The 19,759-nt window shown below is 39.4% G+C and overlaps 1 long non-coding RNA gene across 2 annotated transcripts in view; it reads left to right on the top strand.

The window, feature by feature from the left end:
- Positions 1-17,391, top strand: part of LOC115601236 — a 43,033-nt gene extending 25,642 nt beyond the window's left edge. Inside the window, exons 2-6 of one of the 2 annotated variants that reach the window (XR_003989273.1) lie at positions 3,738-3,899; positions 6,788-6,913; positions 13,378-13,498; positions 14,439-14,551; positions 17,059-17,391. This is a non-coding gene — a long non-coding RNA (uncharacterized LOC115601236). Of the gene's footprint in view, positions 1-3,737; positions 3,900-6,765; positions 6,914-13,377; positions 13,499-14,438; positions 14,552-17,058 lie in introns of both variants that reach the window. The other variant, XR_003989274.1, reaches the window with a different exon arrangement.
- Positions 17,392-19,759: the final 2,368 nt, after the last annotated feature.

Raw genomic sequence — 19,759 nt, 5'->3', positions numbered from 1 at the left:
TCAGGAGATAATTTCATATTCTCTGTATGTACCAAAACCAGACACATGTATCATTGATAAATGTACAATGAACATTTAATTACATACATGGGTGTTGCACTCATTAAAAAGTTGCCCTTGGTCTTTTTTGGTAGAAGATTCATCCTTAATGGAGAAGAGCACAGCCAATGAGGCCATATTCTCCTGTCAATAGAGCTAGTCAAGTAAAAGGAAAAATGGAAGAGAAAAACAACCCTACAGACAGACATGAAGAACAGAAGCATGTCAGTGACTGCCTGAAGATATCACAATAAGAAGAACTTGACCTAGGTTTCTAAAGAAAATCTTATCAGCTGGGAAGGACTGATAGAGGAGGATTAATGGCATTGAAGTGCTTTCTGGTAATGACCTTTCTGCAGCCATCGACTTTTCTTTCACAAGGGCTTTGGTAGCCTAACAACAGCAGGAACTACCATTTAGATAATTGTGATTTTTTCTTCTTTTTATCAAAGGATTTTAAAAACTGAAATCAAAGGTAATGGCAGATCTTGAATTATCTATAAAGAACATGTGCAGACCAGGTACAAGAAAGCAGTGATTATGGAAGATTTATACAATTGAATTGCTTCTTTATGCCATTGTTTTCCTGCCATTGCACCTATGAATCTGTCCCTTAGTGTTTATGAAATACTTTCAGAAAGACTGTACACCAACATTAATTATAATGATTTTAGTTATTTGTCTATTTTGAGGATTCTCTTGCTTTGTCTTTACATGACATATGCCTGCAAAATTGTGAAATTGAGACACATGCAAGGAATTTTGGAAAATGCTGCATGTAATTTAAGATTTATTACTAGGATCTGTGCATCAACCAGGGCCATGGCCATCATGTAGTGGAGCAAGTATCAGCATCAACTTCATCTTAAAGTTCTTCATTTTCTCTGCTTTTCCTACTTTACTATAGACTTACTTTACTTTTTACTTACTTTACTTACTTTCCTTTTTTATTTTTTATGATACTAATAAAAAAGCAGGGGAAAAAAATCTTCATTGGAAATATTTGAAATATTCTCCACTGGAAAAATAATATTCTGCAATAGACGGATAGTCATGTAAACACACTGCCGCCTAGCCCAGCAGAATCAGGCTGGATTCATGAGTATGACTTCACATGACATAGTGGAGAGGCAGGAGGACTTTTGCAGGGGATTAAGACACCAGGTTTGAGCCTCTAGGGGTGCTGGTTCCAGTTCAGGCACTGGTTGAGAGGGAAAATAAGTATGGTGGTCTCATTAGTCCTCATTACAAAAATTGACCACATGATTTGGTACCATTGGCAGCTCTTTGCTAGATAAATCCTGGACTAGAATACAAGGTTTACTGCAAGCTAAACCTGAGGTATATTGGCAGGGAGGGGAAGTTTGCAGAAAACCTGGCTGTATCGAAGCCAGTGTTAACAGTCTTTTTACTTTCATTTGCTCTGAATTCACTCGCATATTTGCAATCAAAATGGTTTTAAAGTCTTAAAGGAAAAAAAAAAATAAAAAACGCAAGCAAGTGAGAGAGTAAAAGAGAAACAGACAGACAGCTTTTGAATTACAAAACATATCTCAGGCCCCATTCCTGACAAGTTTTATTGCTGTTCAACTAAATCCTTCAAGTCTATCTCTAAGTTATCTGAATTAGAAAAGATGTAAAACTAATCAGAATACTGCCATCATTGCCTGAAATACAGGAACTTTATCTTCTGGTAGAATCATTGTATATGTTATCAGTTATAAATAAATTTTTATGAAGAACTAGTAAATCAAGTAAGTAGTTTGCATTTCTTGAAAGAACATACAATCACATTATTTTTTTCCTCAGTTAAGCAATTTCAACATTTTAACCTCACCAAACTGCATTTACAAAATTTGCCTGGGTTTCACAAGCATTCTGCAACACATTTTGCTGCACACCGCATCTGAACAAATTAGGGTAAATGTATGTACATAGGTATCTCCCCTCTCCTTCCCAAGAGAGTCTCAAATGAGTCAGATATTCAGCTGGTGTAAATCAGTGTTGTTCCAGATACTTTTAGACATGATATACTGCATTAAATCAGCAGTCAGACTTCTATAACTGACTCCATCACTTTGCCTGGTCGAAGTTGTAATTAAAGTCTGTGTTGCTCAGGAGTCAGTACCCAGCAGCCTCAGAGGATTAATTAGGTCTGATATTTATTTCTTTCCTTTTGATACAAAACCCAGATGTGTGCAGTTAAGCCGAAAACCATAGGGAGAGCCATCCTGCTTTTTTTTCCAGTGGACAGAGGAAAAGCAGTATTGCCCACCCAGAATTAAAGAACAGAAGCAAATAATTATCATCATGGAACAATTTGACGGCAGCGTGGTTTCATAATCTGGTAAGCCACTTTACCTGCCTGATTATGAAATAATTCAGATGACCTCAACTTCTTTTTCTTACCAAGTACTGTAAATATATATACACACACGTGTGTTGATTTATTTGTCTGAAAACCAGGAGGGAAAATACGGAGGGAATATTCTTGCCCTCTATGGTTATAGAAATAAATCAGCTTGTATTTCACTTGAAGTATATGTTCTTCAATGTGTTACAAAAATACCTGTCCATTCAGTAAAGGGTTTTTTTTTAAATTAATTAGTAAGACTGGAAAACAGGTAATGAAAACACTTTGAATCATGAGCAACTGTAGTAGCACCTTTTGTTCCCATAATGGGCATGACATCTCCAGCAGGAAAATGTAGTTCAGATTTTATCCTTAAAAAGATGTAAGATTCAGGGCATTTTACATGTTGACCTTTCTGCTGTGGGTACCCCTCTGGCAATCCTATCTCACTCAATTCACTAAACTGGGCCAGCATCAGGTGAATTCGCATAAACCGTGAAACAGCTTCACATGATATCAATTTGTGTAATGTTTCTTATTCAGCCTTTTCTTTCAATGGGAAAAATGATCCACTCCCATAGATATAATTCTGATTTTTTCATTATAAAAAGAGAAGCAGCAATGAAGAACGGTTTCCAAACATCAGTTAAAACGTGATTTTTTTATCACTTCTTTTCCAGTGATACAGTGTAAGAAATAAATCTACAGGAGTAGGGATCACCCAAAAACAAATACTGAAAAGAGATATGTAAATATCAGACCATTATGAATTTTCTCCCCTTATTCCAGTTGAAAGCAAGCTCTGAACATTATAAAAATAACATACAAAAATTATTATTTTTTTTTTCCCTCTAATAATTTCTCTTAGTCCTTTCTTGTTGTGTACCTGGGTATTGATTCAGAGTAATGAGACTCCCACTGATTTCATGGAGTTTTGGATGAAATCCCTAGAACAGATTTGAGCCAGTGATCTAATGATAAAAGACTGGAAAGCCCATTCCTTTTCCCTGATGCAGCTAGCCAGTATATTATACTGGAGATATGCAACATTTTTGCCCTCTGAATAATTCCTATAGAACTTTGTGAAGACTAGTTTTTCTCTCTTTCTCACTGATTTCATCAGTGTATTTTACAACATCTTCATATTTTTGGTTTACAAGGGGAAAAACAGACTAGAAAACAGATGATCTACTTTTTTTGTTGTTGTTGGCGGTTTCTGATATTTGTTTTTCAGGTATGCTGTCACAACCAGGCTTTTGCATAGTTTTCTGGAGAGTTTTCTCATTTTTTTGCAGCTCATTAAGCTCCATTTTTTTTGTTCTTTTTTTGTCACGTTTTTTTTCAGCCCATCTGTGGGGCATCTCACAGGTCTCTGCAGCTCCAAAAGTCAGCTGAAAAAACAAGCACTCTCTTTTTAGCAGTTGATGCAAGACACATCAGGACTCGGGCAAAAGGCAAAGAAAGAAAGCAAACCCACTCTATTTGGAGTTAGAAGCAACTGCTACTGGTAGGTGTCCTAGTCCTCCTCCCCTTCCAGGTTCTGGAGAACATCAACCAAACTGACCTCAGCAAAGGCGTACGACATCCCTCTCTGCTCTCTCCAGGTCTCTGCTATGCTTAATACTGTCAAAAAAGTCTCCAGCAAACATTTGTAATTGAAGGGAGAAAGAACACTGCTGTCTTTATTTTTTCTAACTTGACATCTATCAAATTTAGTTTAAGTGTTCCCCTGGGTCAGCCGAGTTGCTGAGCTATAAACTAAAAATAATTAAAATAAAATATTAAAAAAACCTCAAGTCTGCTTGCCAGGAGCATATCGTTGGGAGTTAACAGCTCTCAATCACGTATTTCAGAGTGTTCGAATAGCTGAAATAAGACAGGCAGGCTTAATACATCATAAAACTGTAATTCTTTGATGTTTTGTTGCTATAGGCTTGATTCTTGCACTTCAGGACAAAACTGATTTCTGTGACAGGCATTCAGAAACTAGATGAAATTTTTTTGCTTTAATACTATAGGTAATATAAATTTTATAGGACTAGCTTAATGAAAAGGAAAGGCAGAGGAAGGTAGAAGGAGTTCTTCTGATTAATATCTCAGATAATTAAAACCTTGCCCTGACAATTCTTATAAGGCAGAAGACAAGTTACCTTTTCATACCATAAAAGATGACTTTGCCAATTTATTGACCCCAGCTGATATATCAGCTCTCACCAGATTTGGAAATTCTAGTTACAATGACTTAAATTTTGGCTTAAGCCCGATCAGACAGACAGCATGTTCCCAGACTGGTCGCATTCATAAATGTCATAAAAAACATATTTGTTCTATGACATGCACAAAATAAAGTTCTCGAACAAGACATCTCTAACCAGAAAGGCATGAAGAAAAAATCTTTAACCACGTGAAAGGGAATGAGGGCTGCTAAGAATGGTATTTTGACATTGGTGGACTGCTGAAGTAAAGCTTCTCCAGGCATAGCTTTAACATTGTTTTTATTATTTTTATTAGTCTTATAGGTCATAGAAACCATGTGAGGTAAGATGAAGAAAAAATCAGTCAAAACATGGTTCAGAACTTTTGTGTAAGCTGTTCCAGTGTAAATTTAAAGAGAAAGAATTAAGTCAAGGATCAAATTCAGGGGATCTGAGTAGAATCAGTCATCAGAGTTGTATAATGTGTGACTGAAGAATTAACCTGGGTTGTCTAACCAAGTCCATCTGCACCTAATGCTTTTGCTTCTCAACATGTATCTATCTTCCAAACTTTGTAGATCTACTTTTATACCTAGTTTAAAAATAGATAAGTTCATCAATCCTTTCTAGAAAATTACATATTTTACAAAAAGTTGGCACTACTAATACTTTTCTTTTTCTTCTTAAAAATTGGTAACGACTTCGTATTTTTGCAAACACTGTTAAATGTAACAGAATTTTCTATTTGAAGATCATAAAGCCATGAAGTTGAAACAATTGCCTGCACTTAATCTTCAAAAATAGAAAATTAATTTTTTCCTACAAAATAAGAATAATTTTAATTTTTTAAATGTAGCATTGTAAATAGCTTTCAATCAAAACTAGACACAAAATCATTACCCTGTTCTTGTCAAAATTACTGAATACCACCCTCCCGAGCTTTAAACTGAGACTGTATCTCACCTCCAAAATGATTGCTCTCTTCTGATACAAATTCCCTCCCCGTAATGTGAGGCTAAGCTCCCTTGCAGAGGGGATGCCCTGGAGACAAGGGAGCTACGCCCAGGGATGGTTTGGTCCATAGCTAGCCGAGGATTTGGAAATGAAATGTGCTCCAGCATACAGGCTAGAGGTGGTTGGGAATTTTCCAAGGTACTTATTTGGCGGGGTGTCACAGAATGGCAATTTGCTGAAACTGAAACCATTCACAAGGGAATGTCTGTCTGAACAAAGCTCCCAACTCAGAGTGAAAAGTAAAAACAGAAAAGCAAGTAAGAAGAAAAAGGAGGGGGGCAGAAAGCAGTTAGTGAAACTGTCCCTTTCCTCCATTCCTGGAGGGAAAAGTTTAGGGGTCTGGCTTGACATAATTCTTGCCCTTTTCACTGTAAATTGCAATTTATGCACAAGATTTTTTTATGACAAAATTACAGAGTCAAATTGGAATAGAACAACAAAAGTTTACTCAGTCTGATCTCTTGAAATGAACCATTCCTGGGCTTTTAATTTGTCTTATTTTTCACCCATTTCTGCAGGATGTTTTATACTTATTGACAAGAATGGCTAAAACACTGTGTAAAATCTAATTGATCAAAAATACCTGATTCAGCCACTAGTACATGGTTGAGCAACTAGTACCTGCAGGAAATTTTCTGTCGAGCCTATTCGTTACTGGGAAATTGCTCCCTTTACTATCCACTATTTCAGAAAAGCTATCTGCTGTTTGGGTTGACTTCTCGAAAAATCAAGCACAACAAACCCAAAATATTCTAGGACTTTCAGGCAAAATGATAAAGAAGAAACAATTGTCTATTAGAACTTATAAGAGCCACATCCAGAATAGATTTCCTGAGTTAGTTACCTTAGAATAAGGTAAAGTGCATTTTAAATAGTGCCAGAGTGTATTTTGAGCGAGGAGATGCTGCTGTTCACCTTTTTTACAGGCATAACAGAAAGTTTATGGATCAGTCATGGCACGCTTGCTCAGCAGCGAGGAATTATGACCTGGCTCTCCTCTGCCACTAATTTCAGTGAGATGTTTTCTGTCCTCTGGGACTTTGCCTTCCAGTTCTTGAAGGAGAAATAAAATAAAAGCTGGAGTGAACATGCACATGGTAAAATCAGACTTGATGTGAGTGCAACTCTCCTGATACCCAGTGTAATCACTCATTTTTGTATCAGATCTGGTTTTGGTCTCGCATAGGTTGAACGCATTTGCTACGGTCCTGATATATGTCAAGCAGTAAAGATACGGGAGTTAAAGCTGCCACAGGGCTGGTCCTGCAAGATTGGAGGATGGAGACCTTCAGTGGAGGTTGGACGTACCCAGGTATTGTTGTACAAATCATTAAGTCTGCTGGTCATCTAGAAAAAGATATAACATGCTGAGGGCTGCAAATTGTGTCTAATAATGAGCTGTAGGTAGATTTGGCTGCAATCAGATCTGGCATGAGTTTGACCCCTGATCAGTCAAATAGGCTTTAAACAGTTCTTCATCCCAGAGGGAGCACCTGACCCTCGACAGAAGCTGTCACCAGCACTGTGGGTTTTCTGCCTCTTTGTGTCTCACACCCAGCAGAGGGAAGAGCCCAGAGCTGCCATCCCTCTGCTTTCACATGCAAAAAGGGAGGCAGATTTTAAAGTCTCCTTCCTGAAGAAACACTGTATTTCCTTTCACCCCCATATTTCTTCTTCCCCTGTTATTTCCAACCCAGTCCTTTCCTTACCACCAGCCTGGAGAGGGAGAAAACAGACAGAAAGAAAAGAAATGAAAAGAGAGAGAAATATGCTGCCTGGATTGGAAAAGTCATCTTTTCCCAGGAGCAGCGTAATAATGTTAATGGAAGGGAGAACGGGAAAGAGGAAATGTTTCGCTAACGTGGAGAATTTCTGGCCTGGGTTCTTTCTGAGGCCTGTTTGTCAGGGGGAAAAGGAAATTGGTGGCTGGATGAAATATGAGCTGATGCAGCTGCAATGCCTTTAAATACAAGCTTTTTTAGGCACACTAGTGCTTCAGTTTGGGGATATAAGCAGATGCTGAATGCCTTTCCCTACTTCACATGGGGCCTTTGCGTGCTGTGGTTTTAAGACCAGTGTTCAGGTGATAAAAAAAAAAATAAGGGGAGGGGGGGAATGAAATGTCATTTTCGGAGAGGCAAAAAATACTTCAGGCTCTTTGGCATGTAAGTCATAAAGGGCTTTTTGTGCACGGGTAGTCAGTGCAGTGTCAAGAGAAATCACTTGCACAAAGTGGAGTAACACTATCTGAAATTAAATTCTGGCTTCCATTTACAAGTAACACTTTAAAGTTTAAAAAAAGAAAAAAGGGCACTTTTTCTTTATAAGAAATTGAAGAAAACCAAGAGGCACCACCTCCTCTCCTCCAAAAACACACTCCTGGTGTTCTTGCTATCTACAACATGGCAGCCCCAAGCATAAGGTAATTAGCAGAGCTTGTCAGCCAGACCTAATGAGGACATGGTGGCAGCTTTGTATGGTGGGGTGAAATCTGGGTGGAGGTTTTAGGGCTGCTCTGGTCTGAGAGAATTTGAATTGAAAAGGTTTGAACTCTTGTGTTATGGCTTTCCAGGCTCTTTGAGCCTGATTCCTATTTACACTAAGTTTCCTTAGCATAAAGGGGCCTTCAAGTGGGCGTGCAGTGAAGGAATATTTCAAGGCAAAAAGCATGCAGAGCGGGCTCTCACTACCCTCCTTGCACCTTCCCTGGAACAAGCCCCTCACTGTTTTCTTACAAGGGTGAAATGCCAGATGTAGCTCTCGTCCGAGGTGGAGGAGAAAGGCTCTGGCTCTTAGCCCTATTGAAGCTCTTTTGCACTGCATTGGTGTGCCTCAAGGACCTAAATAATTACTTGTGAGGTTTTTTATGGATCTGTTTTTTTATTCCTGCTACTGAAGTTCTGATTTCTTATTCTTTCTCCATTGCTGGAAAGACAAAAAGCCACCTCGAGCTGGTCATCCAAGGTAGAAGCTGTGCTGAAATGCTCTGGAGATATCATTGAAATATAAAGAGCAAGCTGATGATTAAAAATAGTTTGTCCCCTTAAATGATTGCTTGAGAATTTAAGGATTATTCCTGGTTTCTGAGACCTCCTTGGCTCAGTCCTGGCTGGGACCTTTTATTTATTTTTAAATGCCAGTCTGTGTTCCTCACTTCTAAGGAAATTAAGGCTCCTTAAATGCCCTGCAAAATCTGGCTTTTTGTCCAAAGACAGTCACACAGTTTTCTGTGACAATATTTATGAACTAAGATTCTCATCCAGTCTACCAAAGTCCCTGCAGAAAAAGTTTCTTACTATTTATACCTGCTTCTTTGCCAGCAAAGATCTCTCAGACCATAGAATAATCTCCTAATGGAAACCTGTTTTGGCCTGTTCAGTGTGGCTGAACTGATTAATGTAGCTGGTTGTCATTTTTAGAACTAATGAGTTTTAGCAGAGATGGTCTTTAACTGCAAAAAACTCTTGACTTCTTGACTTTGTATTTTCTTTCTTTCCTTCTTTCTTTTTCTTTCTTTCTTTCTTTCTTTCTTTCTTTCTTTCTTTCTTTCTTTCTTTCTTTCTTTCTTTCTTTCACTTTCTTTCTCTCTCTCTTTCTCTTTCTCTTTCTTTCTCTTTCTCTTTCTCTTTCTCTTTCTCTTTCTCTCTCTTTCTCTTTCTCTTTCTCTTTCTCTTTCTCTTTCTCTTTCTCTTTCTCTTTCTCTTTCTTTCTCTTTCTCTTTCTCTTTCTCTTTCTCTTTCTCTTTCTCTCTTTCTTTTCTTTTTCCTTCCTTCCTTCCTTCCTTCCTTCCTTCCTTCCTTCCTTCCTTCCTTCCTTCCTTCCTTCCTTCCTTCCTTCCTTCCTTCCTTCCTTCCTTCCTTCCTTCCTTCCTTCCTTCCTTCCTTCCTTCCTTCCTTCCTTCCTTCCTTCCTTCCTTCCTTCCTTCCTTCCTTCCTCCCTCCCTCTCTTCCTTCCTCCCTCCCTCTCTTCCTTCCTCCCTCCCTCTCTCCCTCCCTCCCTCCCTCTCTCCTTCCCTTCCTTCCCTCCCTTCCTTCCTCCCTCCCTCCCTCCCTCCCTTCCTTCCTCCCTCTCTCCCTCCCTTCCTTCCCTCCCTTCCTCCCTCCCTCCCTCCCTCCCTCCCTCCCTTCCTTCCTTCCTTCCTTCCTTCCTTCCTTCCTTCCTTCCTTCCTTCCTTCCTTCCTTCCTTCCTTCCTTCCTTCCTTCCTTCCTTCCTTCCTTCCTTCCTTCCTTCCTTCCTTCCTTCCTTCCTTCCTTCCTTCCTTCCTTCCTTCCTTCCTTCCTTCCTTCCTTCCTTCCTTCCTTCCTCCTTTTCTTCTTCTTTTCCTTCTTTCTTTCCTCCTTTCCTCCCTTTCTTCTTTTCTTCCTTCTTTCCTCTTTTCCTATTTTCCATATTTTCACAATTTCTATTGAAACATTTTGCTATGACTTGCTTACCAAAAATGTTTCAATATTTCTTTTTAATCCAATAACCATTTCAAAAAGAAAATTAATCTGTTTCAAAGCATTATGATTTTTAAAGGATCTATTTGGACCTCAGAATATTGAAACTCAGATTAATTGCAAACACAGGTTTTCAACAATCAAGTTTATTTTCTCTGCAGAAAACCTCACCCATATGCCTGCAGGGAATAGCTGCATTTGCCAAATCCAACTTTTGGTGCACAGAAGAAGTGGGATATATAAATAGAAAGTGTAAGCTTGTGGATATACAAAATGGATTTGCAATTTAAGGCCTCCCAGCCGGTGGCAACAATTGTCCATGTCTTGTGGGGTGTCAATTTTCCCTCTTCTCTTTATTTGGCTCAGCAAGCCACCTTTTCCAATCACAGTTTAAAGTCTTGGCTTATGCCTCTTCTGTCTCCTATCTCACGTTCGCTCTCATCCCAGGGAGCTGCAGGATGCTATCCACTTATCCAATGTCGCAGTCTCCAGGCCTGTGGTGGGATACTGAAAAAAAGAAAAAAAGGCTTTCCTAAATGATATACCAAATTACACATTATTTCACTTGACAAACAAAAACTCTTTTGTGGTTAGCAAAATGAATTGTGTACATCATAATTTTGACAGCGAGTGCTGAGGTTGAACTGGCTCTTTAAACAATTTCCCTGTGTACGCATTGCTGTTCCAGTTCAATGCGAGCATATGGCAAACACAGAAACTATACTTACTGATGCCAGGGCATGACCAAAATCTATAATAATGTTGTTTACTTTCACCAGCTCTGCAAGAAAGAATGTAGCCTCATGCACTTAAACAACCTCAGAAGAGTCACACTTTTGCTTTGTCAATAATTTACTCAAAACACCCATTGTCCCTTAGAAACATAAGGACCCAAGACATTTGCAGTAACTTAGTCGAACTCTTCTGTACAGAGTCTTACTTGTCTCCTGGAGAAAACCTAAGGAAATTCTCTCCATGACGTTGGTGAGAGTAGAGGGAGGCAGCAGACAAGCGTAGTTTTTGGAGCACACTTGGCCCACGCTCTTTTTGTTGTTGTCATCTATGATAAAAATCATAATATTTCAAAGTCTTCCATGGACTGAGCTCTGCCAGCTTCCTTCTCCCACTAAATTGGCCATTCTTGATTGCTGCCAGGAAAGAACATATTTTAGTATCTTAGCCCTGCGTGGTCTGGCAGGCGTGTGTTGGGAGGCTGAAGTTGGCCACTCCTCTGCAGAAAGTTGTAACATCTAGTGCTCAAGGGGGTTTTCCTCTGTACTTTTGTCAGGCGCTAAAGCTGCCCTAATGACTTGGAGCCAAGGGACAGTGCAGGCTTTGAAATGCTGGGGGAATAAACAAACTCAGGTAGCTGCTTGCGGAAACTCCAGCTCTCGCAGAAAAAACATCCTTCTTCACAACCAAAATCAGAATGTCAACAGGAGGATAGTCTTAATTTCAGTTTGGTTTGAAACATCATAAGGAAAGAAGAGGGATAGCCTGAATGGACAGGATCTCTTAAATAAAGACGTGTTGAGGGAACAAGAGTCAAGGAACTTGAGCAACATTGCAGAGATTCATCTTGTAGCTCACGTAAATTTTCAATGACAGTGATTGCAAAGTCTAATGCTGCAAAGTTTCAGGACATATTGTGCAAATGGATCTGCATAAAGTAGTTTTCCAGTTGCCTGGAAAGTACATGGACATGGATTTCAGGCACCAGATTCTTAAAGCTGTGAGGAGCTGAGTTGTACTAATCCCTATTCCAGGCAATAAGGACCAGGGCTCTGCATCTGAGGACACATTGCTTAAAATCAAGAATACTTCAGCTGGAGACAGTGTTTGTACAAGGCTGAAGCAAGGTAACCTATTGGTGAAGTCATAAATATTTGCTTAGGGAAGGAAAGAACGTCAATTGTTTACATTTCCTCCTTTTTATGCTTCCTAATTTAGTGTTCTCTTCCATTTCTTAATCATCAGAGCTATATAGAATGTGCACACAAAAGATCCTGATAAAAATTTGAGAAACCAATAAACTCAGTACCCAAATCAAAATGAGTTATTTTTCTAATAGTTAAAACTCAATACAGTTAAGTCACATGTTCACCCCACTTGGTAGTTCATAAAATGGGCAATGAACTCACCAGGTTCTCAAGTACTGGATGGATGAGAGAAGGCACCACCAGGAAATGGGCAAATATCCATCAGCAAGGGCTCAAGCCTTTGGGATTTACTAACTGGAGTTCAGCCTGAGCCTTGATTGTCTCTGGGTAGAGGCAGAGCAGTACTGGATTAATAAGCCCAGCTGGAGTACATCTGGATCAGCATGGAGGTGACTTAGGTCTTTCTGCACCCACACTAAAGTTAATATGCAAGAAAATAAAGCACCCACAAATGTTCAAGAGTTGACTGTATGTCTTTTTTGACCTAGCAAGAAGTACATGTTACAAAAGCACAGCCATCCTGAGGCAATCCAAGCGTTCAGCTTCTGGCAGTTCCACACATTAAAAAAAAATTAAATAATTGAAGAATTGGCTGACAAAAGACATCTACCAATTTGCCTGAAACAGAGAAGCTTATAAATCTTTGCAGCCATTGCATTGATTGTGACTCCTTGCATGAACGGGGGGAGATATCCACTTTTATTACAGGTCAAATATATTCCCAAAAGAAAGATCCAAAGACCAAGGAAATCACTGAATGTTGCTCATTTCAAAGAACTTTGGGTCACATTGGCATCAAAAGCCCAGTGAACAGGTTTTGTTGGAGCTGCTGAAATGCGAGTGCATCCAGACCACAACTGTTCTGCTCATCTTGGAGCAAACCCAAACATGGAGATTTTGACCCTCACTCCCTCAGTGTGTTACTCAATGGTTAGTTTTGATTTCTGCATGTGATATGTTCCTGGCTGGGATAGGGCCACCGCTAATAACAAAAATGCAGGCATCAGCATGGATCATGCCTTTCTTTTCCTTTGTTTTTGGGGTTTTTTTCTTCCTTTTCTTTTTCTCTGAATACACATAATTTAAAGCATAAGGTCCCATTATTAGGTCTGGATGTGCACACTATTGTTAATGTCAGGTTCCCTATTCTTCCAGCTCAGAACTCTTACAAATGGTGTGTTTCCATATTAGTAGTCAGGTCAGGCACGATTTTTGTGCTGTTTTAATTTTTTGTCTTGGAAATCCAAGGGCTTGCAGCAAAGGGATGTTTCTAGCAATTCTAAAAGTTCACATTTGAAAACTAAACCATGCTTCACTCACTCAGGCTTATAGTTCCTCTGAGTTGACAATTTACTCTTTCAACTTGTAACCTAAGATTTTTCTTTCACCTCTTTAGGTGACTCCAAGGTGTATTAAGATTTTTCCTCTGCTAAAAAAGCCCCAGTTCTATCAGAAAAAAAAATATTGCTGAAGAAGAGGGGATAAAGAGGGATCTGATTCACCTCTTAACAAAATATGTAAGTGAAGAAGTAACACTACTGAAATTAGTAGACTTGACAGAAGAAATGCATTAAAGAAATGTTGTTTCTCTATCACTATGTGGTTATGCAGATAAACCTACAGCCACATTTAATCTTTTCAAAAAGGTCAGTTAAATGATTCCCAATCTTTAGTTCCACATCACTTTGCAGTTTCTTGGTTCCAGCTCTGAGGAGAAGCAGAGGTGCTGAAATACAGAAAGATAGGATATCCTCTTTGTGTCGCTTTTCCTACTGGAAAGAGGAAATACGGGGAAATCTTGTAAGAAGTCCCTTTCTCATGAGACTTTCAGCTTCTTTTTTCAGGCCAAATGATCCTGGCTAATTCAGATAAGGTTACTTTGGCTACTTACCCATTGTAAAGTAAATTATCAAAAGTCTTCAGGCTTGTCCATCATTAACAAAGTTTAAAAAATCCACCCTCTTTCCAATGCCAGGGTTAAAAATCTATTTGAGGATCCAAGGGATGCACAATTCAGCGCCAAAAACATTCTAGTAAAAAGATAGTATCTCCGCAGCTTTTCTACCTATGCATATATTTGCGTCAGAAGTTGTAGAAGTTACAGGGAAATTTCTTTGGGCGCATGTCTATTCAGTAGGACATCCTGAAATATTTAAGGAATGAAGATATTTTTCTGATGTGATTTTCTTTCCTTATTCATTATCTCTATTTAAATTGAACCTAGTGGCATGCTTAGGGCAGTGCTTCACCTCAGGCAGACGGACTGTGCTCCCCCTTACAAACTGCCGGCCTTGCTGGTGAGCAGTCCTACTGCTAGAGGAGGAAATCTCTGCTGGAGGCAAGATAATTCACCAGTCTCCTCTCACACCCTTCCACAGCCCATCCTGTCTCTTCAGCTGCACGTTACACCAGGCTGAGCTCCTACAGAAAACCTCTTCTTCTTATGCCTTGTCTTAGGGTCTGGCAGAAGAGGAATAGAAGAGGGACAGCGGGAGGGAGCTGAACTCCCCCCAGCACCCCCTATAGAGAGGCCCATGGAAATACCAGCAGAAGATTTGTGGCATCATTTGGTAATTTTTCACTGCTGTACTGTACTTCTCTACTCAGACACTCTTTGTTTATTGTATGCCCTTCTAATCCTGGCACTGTCAAAGCCTAGTCCATTAAGCTAGCATTATTATGATTTATTAGCTGTGCATGGCTAACATAGTGTTATGACAGTTGGGATGAGATTAGGTTGCAGGTCAACCTGCTCCTTAGACTGGAACATTTTCAGGTCTCTTTGGATATAAGCTTGTTTTAGGCTGAGGAAGTCCCAGAGCAGAAAGAAAGGGCAGTATGCGATGCTTCTCCATCCTATACTCATGACACTTCTGACAAACGGCAAGAGAAACCTACTTATTAGAAAGAAGAGGTGGAAAAGTAAAAAAAGGTATTTGATGAAGGTAGAGAAACAGTGCTCCTTCTCTTAAAACAAGAAGCTCCCAGACCAAGAGAAAACACACTCACATTTTCCAGTCCATGCCTTATTTCAGACATAATTTATGACATAAAAACACCTTGATGATCAAAAGTAGATACTTGCATGTTTCTCCTTTTTTTCCACTTCACTGAAAATAGTTGGGTAGATGTTCAATCAGACTCTTTTTGCATGCCAGAAACCCCAGCTATATGTATCAGAACTTTCTAGAAATTAGAACAAAAATATTTTCTTGTTTGCCAACTTCTAAGTGCCTTCTTTTACTTTGCCAAGTAATTATCTCTTTGTCTGTCCAGGGGAATATCTAATAACTCCATGTTCACGGAAGGGCACTGACCTCTGAATGAACCAAAAATAGCCCATGCAATAGTTTCAACAATATGCTTAATATCCGATTTGGAAACCCCTTTGAATCCGATGTGCTACATCGCTTTGCACCAGGACAAAGTGGAGTGGGACAGACTGTTGATCCTTTTCCAAAATGGAGAACCAAGTGTTTGTTGGGTGGGAGACAGAAGAGCTGATGGTGCTCTCCCATCAGTCATTCAGATCCACTGCCATTCGGTGCACACATCCAGTAAATTGTTTTAATCAAGTTGTGGTTGCGAGAAGTATGCTCCATGTAATTCACTGCAGCCTCCTGCCTGTGGACTCCACTGGTTATAGCATGGCCTTAATTGCTTTTTTTCCTCCTCTTTTTCGTTTTGCTCAACTGAATTCATTTAGAAGCACAATATAAGTTAATGATAAAATCCTTCACTAAACCACTGATAGCTAAGTGTTGCCTGACTGGAACAGACAAATAGCCCATTTAGTCTGGAATCCTTTATGCTTCTATAACGCCTATAGTGTGTCTAAACTGTGCAATAATATAGCACAGAGATAAATTATTTCATGACAAAAGCTTATGTATTAAACCCTTCCAAAGTGCAACAGAGTGTAACAGGCAAGATGATTAAAATAACAGGGTTCTCTTCCAAGCTCTAAAGCTGAATTTCTGTGTAACCGGCACTAGTCATTCAGCCTTAGTGAGCCTCAGTTCCTTCCTCCTCTTCTATCTGTCATCTCGATGGCACTGCTCTGCTTCCTGCCTATGAAGAATAACCTACAACCTTATTCTTGGCCTATATTTTTATTATCACTCAAATAATGCTGCTTTGATCTCAATAATGATTTCAGATGGTCTTGTAATAATTAATTAAATATAGCTTGAGTGATATTTTGACTGCCATAGGACCCAAATCCTTCTGCCTAATCTTCCAAATCTACCTGCTGTGGTTGTATCCCAAAGCAGTGAGTGCCAAAGATTAACTATATACTGCATGATATTTTTTTCCACAGATTTTGAAGTGTTTCCCTTAAAGGCAGTGATATTTTTTTTTGCTTTTCATTTTTTTAATGGGTAAGCAGCCTCATTAGTACCAGGTGATTCATTTAAAGCACAATTACACAGGGAATTCAGCTAATTGATTGGATAACCCTAGATTCATTTGTAAAAACACAATCCTCAAACCTGAAGTGCTGGGACTTAGTGGTAGTCATGTACTGAGAAGTTTACTTTAAAAGCAAACGTTTAGGTTAATGGGATCCATATGATATGAATTCCTAATAACTTTACCATGGGTGGGCTTATCGAACTGCTTATCATAACAGAAGTCGGGCCATTTCAAAGGATCTTTCTTCTGAGACTTTCTGAAGACTTTTCTTTCACCCCAGATCTATAGAAAATTCCACTAACTCTCCATTGAGGAAATATTTGAGCTCCCTCTCATGCCATGATTCAAAGGGGTTATTTTCAGAATCTGTATTTTTTAACCCTTTGTTGACAGGACAAAGTGTTTAATAGAGATGTGTGATTCTTTGAAGTGGGAAGAGCTCTGAGCAGGAGTGTTTGCAGGGCTGCAGGAGGTTGCAATGATGTATAGAAGTGGTTGGAGGCTTGGACTGAGGGTGTTCCACTTGCCTGTAAACTAAAAGAACTCAAGGGTAATGTGGGCACACTCAAACCCAGGGAAGTCAATGCACATCTTCCAGCTGACCTCTGTGGGGTTTTAATCAGATCCATAGAGAAATTCTCATCACTATTTCTAATTACAGAGAGGAATAAATGACGACAAACATCCCATAAAGAGGCATCGGAATATTTAGCAATCAAAGAAGCAAGGCTATCTGCACAGTTTGAAGACAAAATTTTCTACCCAGAATTAAATCATCTCAGAAGTGAGAAGAGAAGCTGCTGCTACAATAACTAACCTTTCTTAATTTCTCAATAATATTTTTTAAATTAAAACCACGCTACTTTTGCCAGAAACCATGTTACTGGAAACTTCTCTCTTCTTCCTCAATTGTACTAACATTGATTGTATAATTTTTTCACTCAATACAACTTTTTCAAAATACAGAAAAATGTAAAAATCATTTTAAACAGCTAAATATGGCAGTAGAGTTTTATATAAATGTGCATGTACATGTATTTAAAGAGAAATCCAGTATCCTGATAATCTCTAGGAAAGAACAGGAAACCTGGCATCAGATTTTCATACCTGCCATGATGCAGGTATGAAAATGGCCATGATGTTCATTGAAGACAGCACAATAATTCTATTATTATACTTTTGGTATTTAATTAAAACAAAAGCCCTATCACTCAGCAGAAGAGGGGGATAGCATCATAAAACATAATCATATGGATAAGATTCCTGCTGGGATAGCTTCATGGACTGAAAAAAGAGAAGAGATGAAAATCACTAGCTGTTGTCATATTTGACATTGACCTATGGGGACGTTAAAGTGATCTACAAATACATGAAAAAGAGTGATCAAGAGTAATTATTTAAGATTACAAAAATAAAGCGGGAGAGAGAGAATAGGAGTGGTTCACTGTGAAGGAAAAAACAAAGGTTATGTTTCAAGGAGAACTTCAGAGAAAGAGCCACTTGCTTCAAAGAGGGTTTCCAGTGGCACACACGCTGCTGTTACCATTCATAATAAATCATACTAAACACAAATCCTGTGAAAGATTTTGGCACAATCTAACCCAAAGTTCTGTGATTCTTTGAAAATTAAAAAAGAAAAAAGAAGTTTAACACCACTTTGAGTGTAAAAAGTGAAACTGAAATTGAAGACATAACATGTAAAATTTTCAATAATCACTATCATACTTTCTGCAATGTTTGGTCATGCCCTTAAAGCTTGTATAGTGGGTTTTTTAAGTCCTTAATCGTTTGCCCTATACAACCAATGTCTAAAATGGTTCAATTTCACCACTGTAAATACTACCCATCCACAATATTATTGCAACAAGGTGTATTTGTGATCGCTGTATCCCGTTACAGCATGAGGGATAACGGTCTGGCACATTAGGAGCCCTACAAGGTGATGAGAGGCCAGTGCAGGAGTCCTGCATGTTGATGTACTAAGTTTCCAAACATTAACTAATGCAGAAAGGAAGTCGACACTGGAAAATCTTGTTCTTGACTGTGGTGGGACAGCTGAACACTTCATAACACTATCAATTAATATGCTACAGACACTAGTCTCCTCAGAGGAGAAGGCCAAGCTGGAAACAGCTCAGAGGTGGGCATGTCATGGGAAAAGATTTGGGTTTGTTGGCAGAGAAGTGTGGAAGATGCCTGTAGGTTGCTTGTCAGCACTTCACCTGACTCCAGCCAGGCGAGTTAAATCATGGGATGCAAACCCACACGTGGATATAGACGGATGGGAAAACAAAGTACCAGGTGCTCTACAGCCGTGTTCTTCAGATCAACACTGGGTTTCTTCTCTTTCTGTGGGTAGTGAGGAGAACCCATTGAACCCCCAGAAGACTAAAGCCTTTCAAAAAACACCAACTTCCAAAAAAAACCCTTTGGTAGGGATTGCAAAAGTCCCAGAGACTGAATTATCCATGTATCTCGCCTCTAGGAGGCCTCAGAATTAACCTAAAATGGTTAGAAGCTTCAATCTCTCGTTGCTGGGCTCTGAGATTATTGTGTTATAGGCTTAACGGGCTTGAAAAGGCTGGTCTGGAGAGGCAGTGAAAGAGAGAACAGTGTTTATTGAGCAATAAAAGAAACATTATATTTCACTGCTCAGCCAAACTGCCCTACAGAAGCAAATCCCCATGCCTTATAATATGGGGTGTAATAAATACTAATGCTGTAAAGGGTTCTGTTGGAAACGACCAGCAGGGCCCTATCGCAGTGTAATCAAGCCTCCCGTTAAATTAGCGTCTCGCTTGTGCTCGCTGCTTTATTGTCTGATGGGAGCAACTGCCTGGAGGTTTCAATGCCGGCTCCGGTGGGGTTCACCTCCTGCATGGCTGCACTCTGGTTACCCTCTCTCAGGGACATCTCTCTGAGGCCAAGGGTTAGGTTTCCTTCCAAGGATTAAGTGGTAGGCTCATGTCAACAAGGTGGTCGTGGAGATAGAGGCAGAGCAGGAAGGACTTGTGAGGCCAATGGAGAGAGATCCAACTATTTCAAGGCAGGAGATTAATCCTGATAATACTGCATTGGGCCATTTTTTTTTTTCCCTTGGTTGGGTCAAATTCCCCTAGCAACCACAAAGCCTGCCATTAATAAAATTAAAAAACTCAATCATAATTTCCAACCTCTGTGCCCTTTCCAGAGGCAGAAAGATAAATTAAATATAAAATGAAAGACTTGCTTTTTGGCCTTTGTAAACCTCTTCTCACTTTTTCACTTTCCTCCCCATAATTCTGCATTGCTGACCTTCTTCCAGTCACAACGGTCTCGGGAACGCATGCAACATATGGACCTCATTGTCCTATAGAGCAAAG

This window comes from Strigops habroptila, chromosome Z (assembly GCF_004027225.2).
Source record: "Strigops habroptila isolate Jane chromosome Z, bStrHab1.2.pri, whole genome shotgun sequence".
Classification (NCBI taxonomy): Eukaryota; Metazoa; Chordata; class Aves; order Psittaciformes; family Psittacidae; genus Strigops; species Strigops habroptila.
Note: the sequence above shows the minus strand (reverse complement) of the source record. Positions and strands in the feature narration are given on the sequence as shown.